Source organism: Leptonychotes weddellii, chromosome 2 (assembly GCF_054177405.1).
Source record: "Leptonychotes weddellii isolate Sample4059 chromosome 2, ASM5417740v2, whole genome shotgun sequence".
Lineage (NCBI taxonomy): Eukaryota > Metazoa > Chordata > Mammalia > Carnivora > Phocidae > Leptonychotes > Leptonychotes weddellii.
Window position 1 is genome coordinate 162,139,669 of NC_138370.1, and position 15,805 is coordinate 162,155,473.

The following is a 15,805-nucleotide window of genomic DNA, read 5'->3' on the forward strand; positions in this document are numbered from 1 at the left end:
GGACCATGTGCCCTCTGAATGTTCTCAGGAGGGATCTAATCTAGGCCTCAATCCCAGCTTCTGGTGGTTCCTGGGTGTGTGACAGCTTAATTCCAGGTTTTCATGGCGTCATCTCTGTGTATGTGCATGTCTATCCGGATGGCATATGTTACAAAAAACAAGAGTGGACAGAGCTGCTTCATATGCTTGCACGTTTCTTGCTACCTTTTCAGCTGTGAATACAAACTGGAAAGAGATTCCTGGTCCTAAGGTACAGAAAGGGCAAGATGCCACTCTCAGGAAATCAAAGGCCATGGAGGGAAAAGAATTTCTGTCGACAAGACATAACAAGAGGAATGTCAAGAGACCTGCTGACTGATACATGAAAAATTTACAATATAATTGACAGGAAATTATAGCTTGAGTTGAAGTGACAAGTCGTTAAATGAATATCAGAGAAAATAAACCGAAAATGATATTCCTCGGAGACAAATAACCCAGTAGACACTACCAAGAAACTGCTAACAAATGTGCACGTGGAGAGAAAAAGAGCTTCAAAGCATCATTTGTGGTGACAAACGGTGACAAATGGGGAAACTTCAACTAGCAAAAAAGACTGTACCGCATTCCAGGGTGTTAGCAAAGGGGGACACAAGACACTGCACAGATAAAACCTGTCTAGAAACAATGCCAGTGAACATGGACCATGAATGAGCACAACCTGCAGAAACACTGGAGTTTTCAATTGACGGGGTTCAATCTAGTCATTTTGAAAAAATTATTCTAATTTAAAATACTGACCTGGCACGACCTTATGTACCACCAAAGACCTTCCTCTTTTTTTTTTTCTAGTAGTAAATGTATTTTTAAAAAATAGTCTAAAAACTCAATCCTATGCAACTGATGAAAATTGGAGCAGATTCTGTTCTGAGAAATTAAAAAATATGCATTAAACTCTACTGTCCTGAGCCATTGTTCTATCTTGTCCTTTTCTGGTATGCAAACAAGTAACATTTTAGCACTCCAAAATGTAAATTCTGGCCATGCTACCTTTGTGAAACACAGCTGAGAACTAAACATAAACATAAACATAAAAAATAAACATAGAAGTCCTTTGGAGAGTCAAAAGATATCACAAAATGTGTTTCCTTAAAGCTCATCTAGGGCGCCTGGGTGGCTCAGTTGGTTAAGCGACTGCCTTCGGCTCAGGTCATGATCCTGGAGTCCCGGGATCGAGTCCCACATCGGGCTCCCTGCTCAGAAGGGAGTCTGCTTCTCCCTCTGACCCTCCCTCTCATGTGCTCTCTCTCATTCTCTCTCTCTCAAATAAATAAATAAAATCTTTAAAAAAAAAAAAAAAGCTCATCTAGTTCCCTCTTGGGAATATGCTCTATTCGTCCTCCTGAAATGGTTTGCACATGCTCTGCACATAGCTACAGCATGTATGATTATCTGGTGTCCCGACTAGTGTTAGTGGAAGAGCAAGTGATTGAAAGGATACAGTATTATCAGTTCATGGTGACACATTTGATAGCTGTAGGACATGACAGCTGACAGCAAATGAGAAATCATAGAAAGGATAAAAATGAAACTTGAGAACAAAAGGAACAACAATGATCTTAAGTCGCTTAATAAAGGGAAACAGCTCTATGCATCTCAATTATCCCAACAGCATCACTGAATTATAGCATGTTATCATAACAGATGATTATAATGATGACCCTGAGCCATCAGGAGAAAAAAAATAAATTTGGTTCCAGATGCATCATTTAAGGTGGCAGAAAAATGTGCAATAAAATTTTAGAAAGATCTTCATCCAAATGATTTTTTTTTAAGTTTTAGTGCTGAAAGTAATAAACCCTTACTATTCAAAAAATCTGGCTCTTAAAAATGACTCATTCTTTGTCATATTCATAAAATACCATATTTCTGCAGCCCAGACCTGTCTCCTAAGTTCTAGATCCAGATTTGAAAAAGTTTGTTGAACACCTCTGTTTACGTGTCACTCTGGTTCTTCCTATTACACAACTCAAATTATGACCTCCCACCTCAAAGCTTGCTCTGGTATCAATCGAATGCCACTACCTATGCTTTAATACAAGTCAGAACTTTCACACCTATCCCTATTATTAATCCTTGATTATTCCTTCTGTCTCTCCCTTACATTTAGTCAACCCAAGGTTTCCATCTTCACCTAGAAGTCTCTTTTGTATCTAAGTTCCTAATCCCCACCTCAGTGCCCTTGCCTGAGCTTGCACTATTTCTAGCATCTCTTTCTCATAATCACCCAGTGTTAGAGTCACACCAGCTCACTTGCCATTTGCCATTCCCTCTTATTCTTTCATGTCTTTCCTCCTGCCTGGTCAGAATGAGTCAAGTGCCCTCTTGTTTAGGCAACTCATTTTGCATGTATGTGTTTATTTATGTGTCAGTCTTTTTTACAAGACAATGAGATACTTGAGTCTAGGCAACACTTCTTTTTTTTTTTTTTTTAATTTTTTTTTTAAAGATTTATTTATTTATTTGAGAGAGCGAGAATGAGAGAGAGAGAGTACATGAGAGGGGGGAGGGTTAGAGGGAGAAGCAGGCTCCTTACTGAGCAGGGAGCCCGATGCGGGACTCGATCCAGGGACTCCAGGATCATGACCTGAGCCGAAGGCAGTCGCTTAACCAACTGAGCCACCCAGGCGCCCCTCTAGGCAACACTTCTTAGGCACTTAGTGAATATTTCTTGAAATATTTATTGAGCAACTAATATGAGCCAGGCAGTCTGCTAGCACTGGAGGAATAGCAGTGAATAAGATAGATCCTGAGATTTCTGATATGTACAATACATAGAATCATCACATTTACAAAATGCCAAATTATTATAGTGCTTCCATATCTATTATACATTTTTAATGAACATAGTGTGTGAACAATTAACCAAATTTTAAATACTTTACTTCAAACGTATCCTCAGAGAATACAGGTTTTCATTGGATCATCTCATTTGTCCCTCACAACAGCTTTCTGACAGTCATCCTCACTGTCCTTGAGATGATAAAGAAGCCAAGTCTCATGGAGGTTTTAGAATTTGTTCAAGTTTACCTCCATAAGATGGACAGAAACAAAAGCAGACATAGTTTTCTGACTTGGTCTGCTATTCTTTCCACTGTTCTTTCTTCTCTGCCCAAATGCTCATCCATCAAAACATAGTTTGATCCAATATGAAAATCTTAATGCAGAGGAATGCAAATGTTTAATGACCAACAACTGCTTTTGATTTTCTTGAACTATGGATAAGTATTGGCTCTTCCATCTACAAAAGGAAATTATCAGTAGAGGTACTGATAAGAATCAAAAGGTCCATTCAAAAGGTTAACTGAAGAAAGCTCAATGAACTCATTATTTACAGAGAAAAAAAGAAGGTCAAGGTGATCACTGAGAGATGATACAGCATCTGGGTACTAGCCACAGTAGGAAGCTGTCATGAACTGAGTTCTGAAGGGACAGGAGAGGGAACAATATTACTGGTACTCAAAAAAAAAAAAAAATGTAGCAAGAGAAGAGGAAGTGCCTCATAAGAGATGTGGCCATAGGAAAAGGAACACAATTATTACAAAGACTACAGCCCAGCAGCGGAAAATAGAGGAAGAAATATTGGTAGCCCTTCTCTATCCCTTCTTCCGATTTCTTGCCAGTGCCTTTACTTAGCAGAACCCAGTTAGAAGTAGAGAAAATCAGAGCCCAAGTGATGCCATTCTTGAGGTCAGATTTTTGGGGAGGAGTGCAGGGAATGGAAGGGCAAAACAGAGACCTGAAAAAAAGGGAGAATGATCAGCACAGAAAGCCCTCTACATGCTGAAGAAAGGAAGGATGTCATTTTCCTATTAATTATGGGGGTTCTCATGGTAATAGGATACAGGTGATGTTATTCAGTGCCTTTTGATTAAAATTAATTATGTTAAGTGACTCTTGGCTTAATGAGGCCACATTTAAGGTCATGGACCTTGGAACCTGCCCAAGCAGTCTCCTCCATATAAGGGCACTGTGAATAAGCAAGGTGCTTAATTTCTGTGAACCCCAGCCTCATCTCCTACTAAAGAAGGGAAGTACTATTGTCCACCTCATAGCACTGTCTGAAGAATTAAATGAGATGATGGGGGTAAAGTGAAGTATCTGACACAAATGTAAGAGTTCAATACACATTTATGATTCTAAAGACACGGTAGAAAGATTGAAGGATACCCAAGGAGTGCCATTCCCTGTCAGAGAATTTATATTAGGTTCAGAAAATCTGTGGAAAATGCAAAAAATGTAAGTATTGTGATGACCTTATTTTTATGAATATTTTATTCACCAGCCATTTCTGTAGCCATGCCTTTGCCAAGCTGATGAAACCTGTGGAAAATAGCATACTCAGAATAAAGTTTTTACATGCATAAATATAATTCATAGGATTATAAGTGAAAACAATCATGGAAGCATTTGCATATTTATATATAAACCAGTCATAGATATAGTTAAAGAAAAAATTATGATATTGTAATGTGTGTTCTCGTTTAGTAGTACATTACAAAACAAGATCTAATAGTAACTCTAACAACTAACATAATTTTGAAATAATAACAAAGGTAACATTTCTAGATATCAACAGTAACTGTGATTTGATAAGAAAATATTTGTGATCTCTAATGGTGACACAAATCACAGATGCTGCTAACACTGCTGGAATTTGCTGCTTTACATTTGCAACTAAGAGAATTAGTGGTCAGTTAGTAAGAGATGGTGCGAAAAAGATAGATTTCTTTTTCCTGCACAAGTTCACAGGTCACATAAATTTTTATCCACAGTGTTTGGGGTCCACGGAACTCCTGACCTGGAGCCTAACACAATGGCTGGTAAGGAGTATACATTCAATAAGTATTTGCTAAACTGAAATAAACATGACAAAAGAACCATACCTACAGACACGAAGTATTAGAATATTTTGCAGACAGTGAGTTACTCTTAGTGAGCCGTTAAGATTGGACTCATGCAGGCAAGATTTCAATAGATCTCACCTGTAGGTCCCACCAAGCATAGACATGAAATGTCTCACATGTAGAATAGAATAAGCTCTTCGAGTTAACCTGTAATCACAAGGCTTTATGGGATGACTTGAAGAAAAACTACAGAGTGTGTTAAGGAACAGACCTTTTAAACTTGACAATAAAAGAAAAGGAACACCAGGAGGAACAATATTTGCATAGATAAAATTTCTTTCCTGAAAAAGAAAAAAATTCTCCTAAGTCAGTAAATGACTCCAATCAACATGGTAACCAGTGTGTGAGGACGTATTTATTAAATTCTCTTGAAGAAGCAAAGCATTAGGACTTGAAAAATAACAAGACAGTCCTCTTACCTATCAAAACATCATTTAAAAAAATGGTAGGAAGGTTGTAAGGATGTATAAGAATTATACTTGTGAGAATGTAACTTGGAGCAACCAACCATCTGGGGAAGAATTCAATAATAGGCATCAAAACCCTACCCACTATTGAAGAGCTTTATGTACATTGTTCTATTTAATACTTACAATGACCTGAGGAAGCAGATATGAGCATTCCCATTTTATAAATGTAAACTCAATGGATCTGTGAGTTAAGTAATTTGTCAAAGCCACAGAGCCAGTGGGAAGCAGAAACAGAATTCCAATCCACGTCTCTCTAGTACCAAAACCTACACTTTGTCCACCATATCACACTTCCTAACTTTTGGTTAAGTAATTAGATCTTTGCTAATTTAACCTAAAGGCTACATGCACCAAGACAGTGATTGAAACATTATGAATAATATTAAAGACAAGCTCAAGCTCAACAATAGAGGAAAAGTTAAGGGAATTATCATGAATTACTTCTCTAATTAGTCTGCAGCTATTTAACATTCTGTTGCCGATAATAACATGGAAAAATATCTATGGTAACTTAAGGAAGAAAGGAGAGTAGAAAATAATGTGATCACAACCACAAAAAGTTTGAAAAATAATTACGCATAGGAAATAACATAAAATGTTAAATGTCAGTGATTTACTCTGAGTGGTAGACTTTGAGTAAATTTTTTCTTTCTTCTTTTTAGTTCACTGGATTTCCACATTTTCTTTTTTTTTTAAAGATTTTTTATTTATTTATCTGAGAGAGAGAATGAGAGACAGCGAGCACGAGAGGGAAGAGGGCAGAGGGAGAAGCAGACCCCCAGCTGAGCAGGGAGCCCGATGCGGGACTCGATCCCGGGACTCCAGGATCATGACCTGAGCCGAAGGCAGTCGCTTAACCAACTGAGCCACCCAGGCGCCCGATTTCCACATTTTCTATAGTGGACATTCTTAACACTTGTGATAGAGGAAATATACATTTATTTTTAAAAGATGAAAGCAGAATCATATTGTAATATAAAGATGTATCAAACCAATACCTTATACTCCTCAAACTTACACAATGTTATATGTCAATTATATCTCAATATACACACAAAAAATTTAAAAATCTGAAGAGTTAAATGAGATAACTAATATATTTAAATTACATAAGAGCTTAAATCTTGCAATACTAAGTCATAATCTTGTTCCATCAAACTTAGCACTCTATCTCTTACCAGTGACTTATTAACATGTTGTAGAAAGCATAGTCACCTACTTTGATACTGCCCTCAAGAGACTAGGAATCATGGCCATCATGGAAACATGGTAACGACAGAGGGTTGAAAGTTCTTAGTTTGTCCCTGGACTCTACAACTTATTAATTAGTTTTGTGATTTGGGGCAAAGTCTTGAAATTCTCTGAACCTTATCTACAAAAGATTATTATCATTAAATTGTTATTAAGATGGTTACAAAAAGTATATTTGATGCTGTGTGTACTGCTCTCCCTGACATCAAGCCATGTGTGATAGAGTGGAAATCATCAATCCCATGCAGATATTTACCTCAATGTATTTAATTACACCACCTCTTTCTTAAGAAAAAAAAAAAAAGCCAGCTGGCAGAAGAAATAAATATAGTACAATTAATTATACAGAAATAAAACTTTGGGATGGAAAGATGGTCAAAGGAGAAAAGCAAACATTCCAATCAGAGAGTCAATACAATTTCTGTGACCAAGCATAAAGTCTGGCTCTAAGTTTCCAGCAGCCAATGCAAAGCTAGTCACACAACTTTAATGATCAGATAGAAGGAAACAGACTAGTGCCTTAAGGGTCACCAAGGTTTTACCAGAAACAAACTCTGAACACTTTTTTTTTTCCTGTGTGAGGTATTATGTACAAGAATTGAATGATATAATTGGCAACACTCACAAATAATTCTTTACAGCAAATGGAAAAGTAGGTTCCACATGGCTATTTTTTATAGTGACATTTGTGAAAAGTCAAGAATTTAACATAAATCTCTAAGTCAGCAAAGGCAATTCCACAAGGACTCATCAGATGACAGCCAACAAGACTCCGGGTTTCTAGGCACTCTCTTTTTCTCCCTTTTCCCTCTCTCTTCCCTCCTGCCCTCCTTCCCCTCTTTAAACTCATTTGGAAGCAGCCACTAAAAAGTAGCTAAGAATGTCGACTTTGGGATCTTATTTTTTGATTTAAATTCTCATTCCCATATATCCTAGTGATTGGCTCTGGGCATATTACTTAATCTCCTCTGTAAAATAAGGTTAATCAAAATCCCACAGAGTGCTTAAAATAGTGCAAAACACATAGTAGCTAGCCCATAAAAGTTAGTAAATACCACCACTAATAATAATATCAATAATTATTTCATTCATTTGGCAATCATTCTTGAATACCTGTTATGTATTAGGTAATGTACAAGGTGTTGACTATTCAAAAATAAATTGATTCCCTGACCTCAAGAAACTCACATACAATGATAGAGGCAGATATCTAAACTGAAATTCTAAAACAAGTTTATATTGTGGGTGATTATGAAAGAAGCACCAAACTCAGTTTGGTAGAGAAGTCTCTTGGGAGTCAAGGAAAGCTTTCTGGAGAAAAGTGGCAAATGTAATAAGAGCAAACACTTGCATGATGTCTTACCCTGTGCCATGAGCTGTTCCAGGTACTTGCTTATCTTAACTCACTTAATCCTCCCAATAATCCTGTAGTGTGTTTTTATCCTCGTTTTACAAATAGGGAAGCTGAGGCATGGAGAAACTCAACAACTTGTCCAAGAGCATAAAGCTAGAAAGTGACAGAGAAGAGTGGCTGTGTTCTTTATCGCTGTAATTGTGTCTGTGGTGTCTTAAACCCTAAAGGGCTTGTGACAGTGACCCAGCTAGTGTGAGGTATGTCTCTGCAAACAACAAGAATAACATGAGTGCAAGACACAGATGTAGGGAACAGCATGGTGTGGGGGAAGAAGGCACCATTGCTCAGCAGCAGGTGCATCAGGGATGTAGCAGGAGGAGGTGAGGAGGGTGGAGGTTCAGGGTGTGGGAGATCATGAAGAGTCTTGTATGCCACGCTAATGAACTTGAACTTTAACCTGCTGGACCTGAAAATGACTATACATGAGTTTGAAACATGCCACTTGAACAGGAATTTTGCTCTATATGACATTGAGCAAGTTACTAAATATCTTTAAGTTTCGATTTCATTAGGGGAAAAATGGGACTAATAAAATTCACATTACAGGGCAAGCAGTGATATATGCATACATGTAAAATGTATGGTATTTAGTAGACATTCAACAAAATGGTCATTATCATTTTAAGACACATTATGGGTAGCCTGAGTGAAGAAACAGGCATCCCCAAGGTTCAGCTAGTGCCAAATGAAGTGCCAAGGACCTGCATCCTATAGAAGCTAGGACCTACACTGAAAGTTTGTGTCCCTCCAAAACGCAGATGTTAAGCTCCTGATCCCCCAAAGTGATGGTATTTGTATATGGAGCCTTTGGGAAGTGATTAGTTCCCCCAAAACCCATCTGTTAAACTTCTAACTCCCCAAAATGATGGTATTTGTAGGTGGACCATTTGGGAGGTGATTAGCACATGAATGCGCTTCATGCTTTTATAAAGAGACACGAGGAAGTTCCCTTGCTCCTTCCACCGTGTGAGGATACACCCAGAAATCTGCAGCCAGGAAGGGAATACTTACCCCACCATGCTGCCAGCCTGCTTGTGCTCTTCCAGCCTCCAGAACATTGAAAAATAAATTTCTGTTGTGTATAAGCTGCTCAGTCTGTGGTATTTTGTTATAGAAGCCTGAATGGACTACAGCAGCAGGTAAAAATCTCATGAAGCTAAAAACTACCCTTGACATTCTTTTAGGAAGTTGCTGACATATCATTTCTCAGCCAGTATAACATTCCAGCATTGAAATACATTACCGTTGCTTCCATTCATGAAGGAGATGTATCTGTCTCTGTCTACTTGTCCGTGTGTCATCTCTCTTCGTGTCTATCCCTGCTGAATGAGGACAGCCAAATTCACATAAGTTAAATGAACATATAATTCAAGTCCTCCTTAAATAGGCTAACGGCCGGGGGTGGGGGGGGGGGTGGAAACACACCATCATATTATTTTCCCATTACGGGGGGAAAAAAGTTCTCTCAAGTAGACAATCTGTCATTAACGGAGTCAAAATAAAGCCTTCCTGCACATACTTTATATTTCAAGTGAACTATCACGAAAATTACTTTATTTGCCATCTCCTAGGTCCCTAGGATTCATGTATTGTGCAGAGGCAAAAACAGACTAAGAGAAGGAGAATGACTTGTTGAAAGAAGCAGAGCTGGTCATTTCAGAATGAAAACACAGGACTTCTGCTCTGAGGCTCAGGCTCTGCACCTCCCCCCACCTGCAATAGTGCCTCTTCACGCTGCCTCACGTTGGAAAGCGGGGTTGGTACAGGGACACCGGGCACCTCACCAAACACCGCAGGGAGTATTGACAGGTATGAGTCATGAAGGTGCCAGAGCTAATAAAGCAGGGAAGAAAAGGGAAAGAAACATGGATATACAGGGACTCGATAGACTAAGATTTACCCCAGAACAAAAGCCTTCATTGGGAAGAAATAAAAGGACTCTTTAAATTTAAGGACCCAGGGCGCCTGGGTGGCTCAGTCGTTAAGCGTCTGCCTTCGGCTCAGGTCATGATCCCAGGGTCCTGGGATCGAGTCCCACATCAGGCTCCCTGCTCAGCAGGAAGCCTGCTTCTCCCTCTCCCACTCCCCCTGCTTGTATTCCTGCTCTCGTTGTCTCTCTCTGTCAAATAAATAAATAAAATCTTTAAAAAATAATAAAATAAATAAATAAATAAATAAATAAATTTAAGGACCCACCTCACCGAATAGCCAGAAACCACCACCACGCTATTTCTCATAATGAAACTGGACAGAGGAAAACAACAGAGGCCAGCTATATATAACAAGAGAGCATCGCAAAGAAGGCTGTGATCAGCGGAAAGCCAGAGGATTGGATGATGTGAAAATAGGCAGTGTTCCACCTACCCCTGTCCATCCCGAGAAAGTCCTGAAAGCAGATAGGCTCTCTGAAACATTTTTACGTTTCCAAAGCTGATCGGATCTTCTCACTGAGAAAGGAGATGAAGAGATACACTTTTAAAAGGTTATTTCAGGAAGAAACTGTTTTTTGAAATGCTCCTTATATAATATTTACAATGAGGCTGATTGTTGACAAGTAGAGTTTGGGAAATGCTTCAAGTTTGGCCCGGATTACAAAACATACAAAGTCGTCGAGAGAGAGAGAGAAATGGTGTGTACGGAACAAGCCCTTTCTGCTGTGCTTCTGTCCTCCTGGGTGGGCTCAGTGTCGTCCTCTGCTGGCCCAGTGTTCTGCTATTGGCATGAAACGGAGCAGAAAGGGGACTGAAAGCCAGGTCTAAGTCCTTCAGATATTTTTGCCTGAAAAACAAACAAATGATGTCACAGGAAAGAAGAGAGATTATATAAGAAGCCAGGGCAACAAATGCGTCAGAAGAACAAAAATGAGATACATAAACCCTCTTCTGTGAACACAGAACAAGATTGGAATTATATAGAGAGAAAACAAGGCAGCTGTCCTGTGGGAAAATGTTTCCTTTTCTGATTATATAAAATACAAGTTGGGTTTTCGGGCTAAAAAAAAATTTTTTTTCCAGGTTCATAATTTATTGTACAAATTGAGTATCACATGATTAGTTGACATTAGCTTCTCCAGGCATGGGAACTTAACAGATGAGGTACAGGTTAAAATTCATTTACGTTGCTTTCACAGCTGGTGTTTTTTTAAACCTTAACTTGAAGTATAAGATCATCAGAGCAATGCCTCCAAATGTGGCCAGTACACAATTCATTCCACCTGTGAGAGTATAAGAGTTGAAATATTTTTTGATACCAGTGAAATGGAATTGGGCATCAGTTTCTGGACCTGCCATGATTTCAATCTTGCAGAAGGCACCAATTCCACCGGTTGGGTCCGGGCTTAAAATTTTTAATCTGAGTCCTGGTTCCCTAAGAATAACCCATTTCCACTAGTCGGTTTTAGCGGGGCAACATGCCACATTGCCATTTTCATTGCTTACAAAAGCATTTCTTTCTCTTTCACTTTACATGTTGGTGCCTGTGGGTCAGCTACTGTAGCTCAGAGGCATACGTCTTCTGATCCCATTACCCAGGTGAACAAATAGCTTCTTGTCGGGACACATATTTATAAAATCCGAAGAAGATTGTTATGTGCATAATGTGTGTAATGTGCATAAGACCATTCAATATTTACTCAGAAACCTTAGAATCAAATCCCCAAACTTTGCCATGACATGTAAGTTCCAGACTTCTTCATGGCCCTTCATCTCCACTCATGCTACCTTCCCCATCAGTATTCTCCAGACACACTAGCTCACTTCCTTTCAATTTCTTGAACATGCCAGGTTCTTTCCAACCACAGGACTTTTGCACAGGCCTTCCTGATGCTGGAAATGTCCTTGCCTCTAACCTGCAATGAATGAATCCTAGTTATCCTTTAGACCTGAGCTTAATTGGTAATTCCTCAGAGAAGTCTGCTTTGATTCTTCCATGAAAAGGAGGACCCCTTGTAATTATCTCTGAAAGTTCCAATTCTTTTTCTGCAGCACGCTTCTCACAATTTGTAATGACATAGTTCATGATTATTTCATTTCTGACTACCTGCCTTACTAGATTGGAAGCTAGATGAGGGCAGAAATAATCCTTATCTTTTGAATAAATACATTTCTTCTTCTCCCACATCTAGTAATTGATGATGTACATTACATACTCAAATATATGTGTAATGAGCTGAGTTGTGACTAAGAATATGCTTACGGCATTCTTTATATAGCTACCAATACTTATCGAGAATCTGCTATGTACTAGTTGCTGGGAATAAAGCTGTGACTAAGCCAGACCCATTTCCTGCCCTCATGGGTCTTGCAGCCTGTATCCTATGGTCACATTTTCTATGCGGAATTGTTCAAAGCCTTTTGAAAATGGAAGGACGGCATTTATATACCTAAACTTCCCCCTTGAAAAGAACCACAATTCATGGCAAAAACATTAAGTCAAAGTAGAAATTCTGCCTTCATTCAAGCTACCTTTTCATTCACTCACTCTTCCTACACCAACAAATCAAAAAGGGACAGGTCATTGGCTTTGATCTCAAATTTCTTTTGTGCATTTGTGTCAGCACGGTAACGTTATTTAACCTTTGCTTTTTGTGCTTAAAGGATACGAGTGTTCTGATAAATGTAGTACTGCAGTCAATAACACACCAAAGCCTGCCCATAATTGGCTTACTTGGGAAATAAAAGGCCCTGCTTACTAAGTCTTAAATAATATACTCTGGGCAAGTCTGAACATCATTTTATCACTGATTATAGGAATTTAGATGTTCAAATCCCAGTATCGTTAATGGGAGTTGCAACCCAGCTGCCCACAACCTATTCTAGAAATATACCAAGATCCATACTGAATTCTTTACCCCCTTCCCTTCAAATTTTTACCTGATTCTTTCAGGTAAAAACAGGATTAGTACACAACCTCAAATCCTTTTTAGCCTGGCACAGTTAAATAAATTTAACCTCATATAGCCATGCCCACTGCATGTCTACTGTTGGTAGACAAAAGTATACCAGTTAGCCACATAAAAACCATAAACATTATATTTAAGTTATAGGAAAAAACAAATAATACCTCAGTTAGTCTTTATGTCAGATAATTTGTAATTACTTTTCATTCCCAAACATGATATCAGAGTATGAACTCTGTTGCTTGGACTTTGCCAATAATTAGCAGGGAACATTTGACAAATTTTCAAGTAACTCCATATATAGTAGCAATGTAAGCTGATCATCTAATGGTAAAAGCTTTGATACTTCACTAGTCTCTAAAAGGCCACAGCATGGTAATAGAGAATCACTTTGCAGTAAGGCAATCAATCCGAGAAAGCATATGCTGGGTATCAGTTTCATGTGGTACCTAAAGAAGAATTTCCTGGAAATGTTTTCGAAGTATAAAGATAATAAGACACAGCATTCATCAAGTAGAACATACCAAAGTGTGCCTTCTCAGGCAATTCTTGAAGAAATAATGTATGAAAAGAAAATAATCCATTCAAATCCACAGAGTCCACTGCCCCATTTTAAAGCAGCGAATGACTGATCCAAACCAATTTCAGTTGGCATAGTGCAGATAACCTACACACCAAAGGAGCAAAAGAAGGCTTCTTGAAGAAACAAAAAATGGAATTCTCAACCTGGGACTGGAAATCAGGAACCCTTGAGTTCCAACAGACACCAGTAGACTAGACTGGCTGGCTTTGGGTGTGTCAATGTCAAATGTCTATGACATATGTCTGTTCATACGTCTATGGCTTTACCTACATCCATGCTTTTGTCATCTGTATCTATTCACATATATGTACATCTGTTCAAACTGCTCTGTGTCAGATACCAATGCTGGTGAAAGTACTAAAAATTGAGGAACTCGATCACATGGAACAGAGAATGCCATCCAATAATTAGCAATACGAATTTAAGAAGCTCACTCATTGGGCATGACAGACACACTGGGTGAGGCCAATGAGCTCTTCAAATGCCACAGAAAATATTTGGGTCTTGAATTTAAAAATCAAATTGCTGGCTTTAAACCGTGAAATCAAAACTTCCAAGTCAAAATCACAAAGATTTAATTAGATGTCTATAAACATATTATGTCAACTTCATTCATGGTGATATTCAGAATTCATAAACATTTCATTATACTTGAAAACAATTTGCAGGTTAGATTTTCTTGAGGATGCATGATGACTGCTGAGAAATCGTAGCTGACTTCAAAGTAAATGAGTTATATGGAGCCAGATAATTTTGAAGCTCATTTTTAAAAAACCCACAAAAATTTATACTGGCCAAATATTTTATTTTAAGTGTAGGATTTCGATGCATTTGATATACTGATATGATGTGGGGTAGGGTCTCCAAAAGAAAGAATACCAAAGAGCCTACAGAAGCCTCAGAATCACCTGGGTATAGCAAGAGGGGATATAAAAGAAGGGGCTTCTTTGGGGATGTGAAGTTTAAAATAGGATTAAGAGTTTATTCAGCAAAGGAAGAGAAAATACATACATTTGCAAAGACACAGTCATGCATTTTGGGGCATTGGTAAAATGTTCATCAGGGCTAACAGGTAGGGTACACAAGCTGGAAAATAGGAAGAAGGCCTGAAGAAATATTAAGGCTGAACCAAGAGCAACTCAGAAGAAAAAGAACCACGAAGGTTTCTAAACAAGAAAAGGACATGATCAGATGCATTTTTTCTGTACAACAACCCCAATGACAACGTGGACACACATGTGGTGGAGATGCCCATGCGGAGGCCATGGCAATTATGAGACAGATGAAAGGTGATGAGAGCCAAAGCTTTGACTGGAAATGTCCAAATTCAAGAGACATTTCAGCTTGGGGATAAAAAAACAGTTTCTTACTCGGCACTAAGGCTTTGAGAGCAATTCCAAGAAAGACGTGTTGAGTAGGATCATTTTCTCTGAGGCACAAGTTATTTTATAAAGTGGGTAAGTCCAACCCATCGTAAACGTTCATGTATCCTTTCTCTTTTTAAAAGCGTGGTGTGATTCTCTTTTGTTGAATTCAGCAAAAATATGAGTGCCTTCTATGTAAGCAACATGATTACTTGCTGGGATTGGAGAAGTAAGCAGGTGCTATCGTACGAGTTTGGAACATGGCTATGGCTTCTTGACTACCCTTTTGCCTGTTCTTTGCACTTGTATTGCTTTTTGTTTTGGGTTTTGTTTTGGGTTTTTTTTTTTTTTGTCTGCAGCCAGTTTACCTGCCATCCCCGAACAATGCTCTTATTGTGAACCAGGTTGCTAACTTCACTACTCATTTCACGTTCTTATCTACAAGCCCCTAGTTATGCCTGCCAAGGGCCAGTCAGTATGAAGCCAGCTTACCTTCCCTACAACCCATCAATAGCCTTCACCCAGCACTACTCTCAGATTGGCTTTCCCTTTGCCTTCTACTGCCTACATTTGTCTGCTAAATTTGCAGGTCTATGCTTTTTTTTTTTTTTATTCTTAAGATCTAATATTTTAAAGCCTATTATAAATTGTCCCGATTCTATTGTTTATAACCTAATAATATCTTAACATATTTAATAAGATCATGACAACCCCTGCAATTCATTACTCTTTCTACTCCTAGAGATAATGATAATAAAGGAAAGGAAATGTGATTTATATATCATCAGGTAACCAAGAAACCTGCTTATCCTAAGAGAGGTGGTAAAGAAAGATTTTATTATTGCCTTTTAAAAAATATAGTGGCTGAGCCAGAGAAAGG

The 15,805-nt window shown here is 38.5% G+C and overlaps 1 pseudogene; it reads right to left on the reverse strand.

Annotated features, from left to right (window-relative positions):
* Positions 1-11,089: 11,089 nt before the first annotated feature.
* LOC102737366 (ATP synthase F(0) complex subunit k, mitochondrial pseudogene) lies at positions 11,090-11,408 on the reverse strand (annotated as a pseudogene).
* Between the last annotated feature and the right edge of the window lie 4,397 nt (positions 11,409-15,805).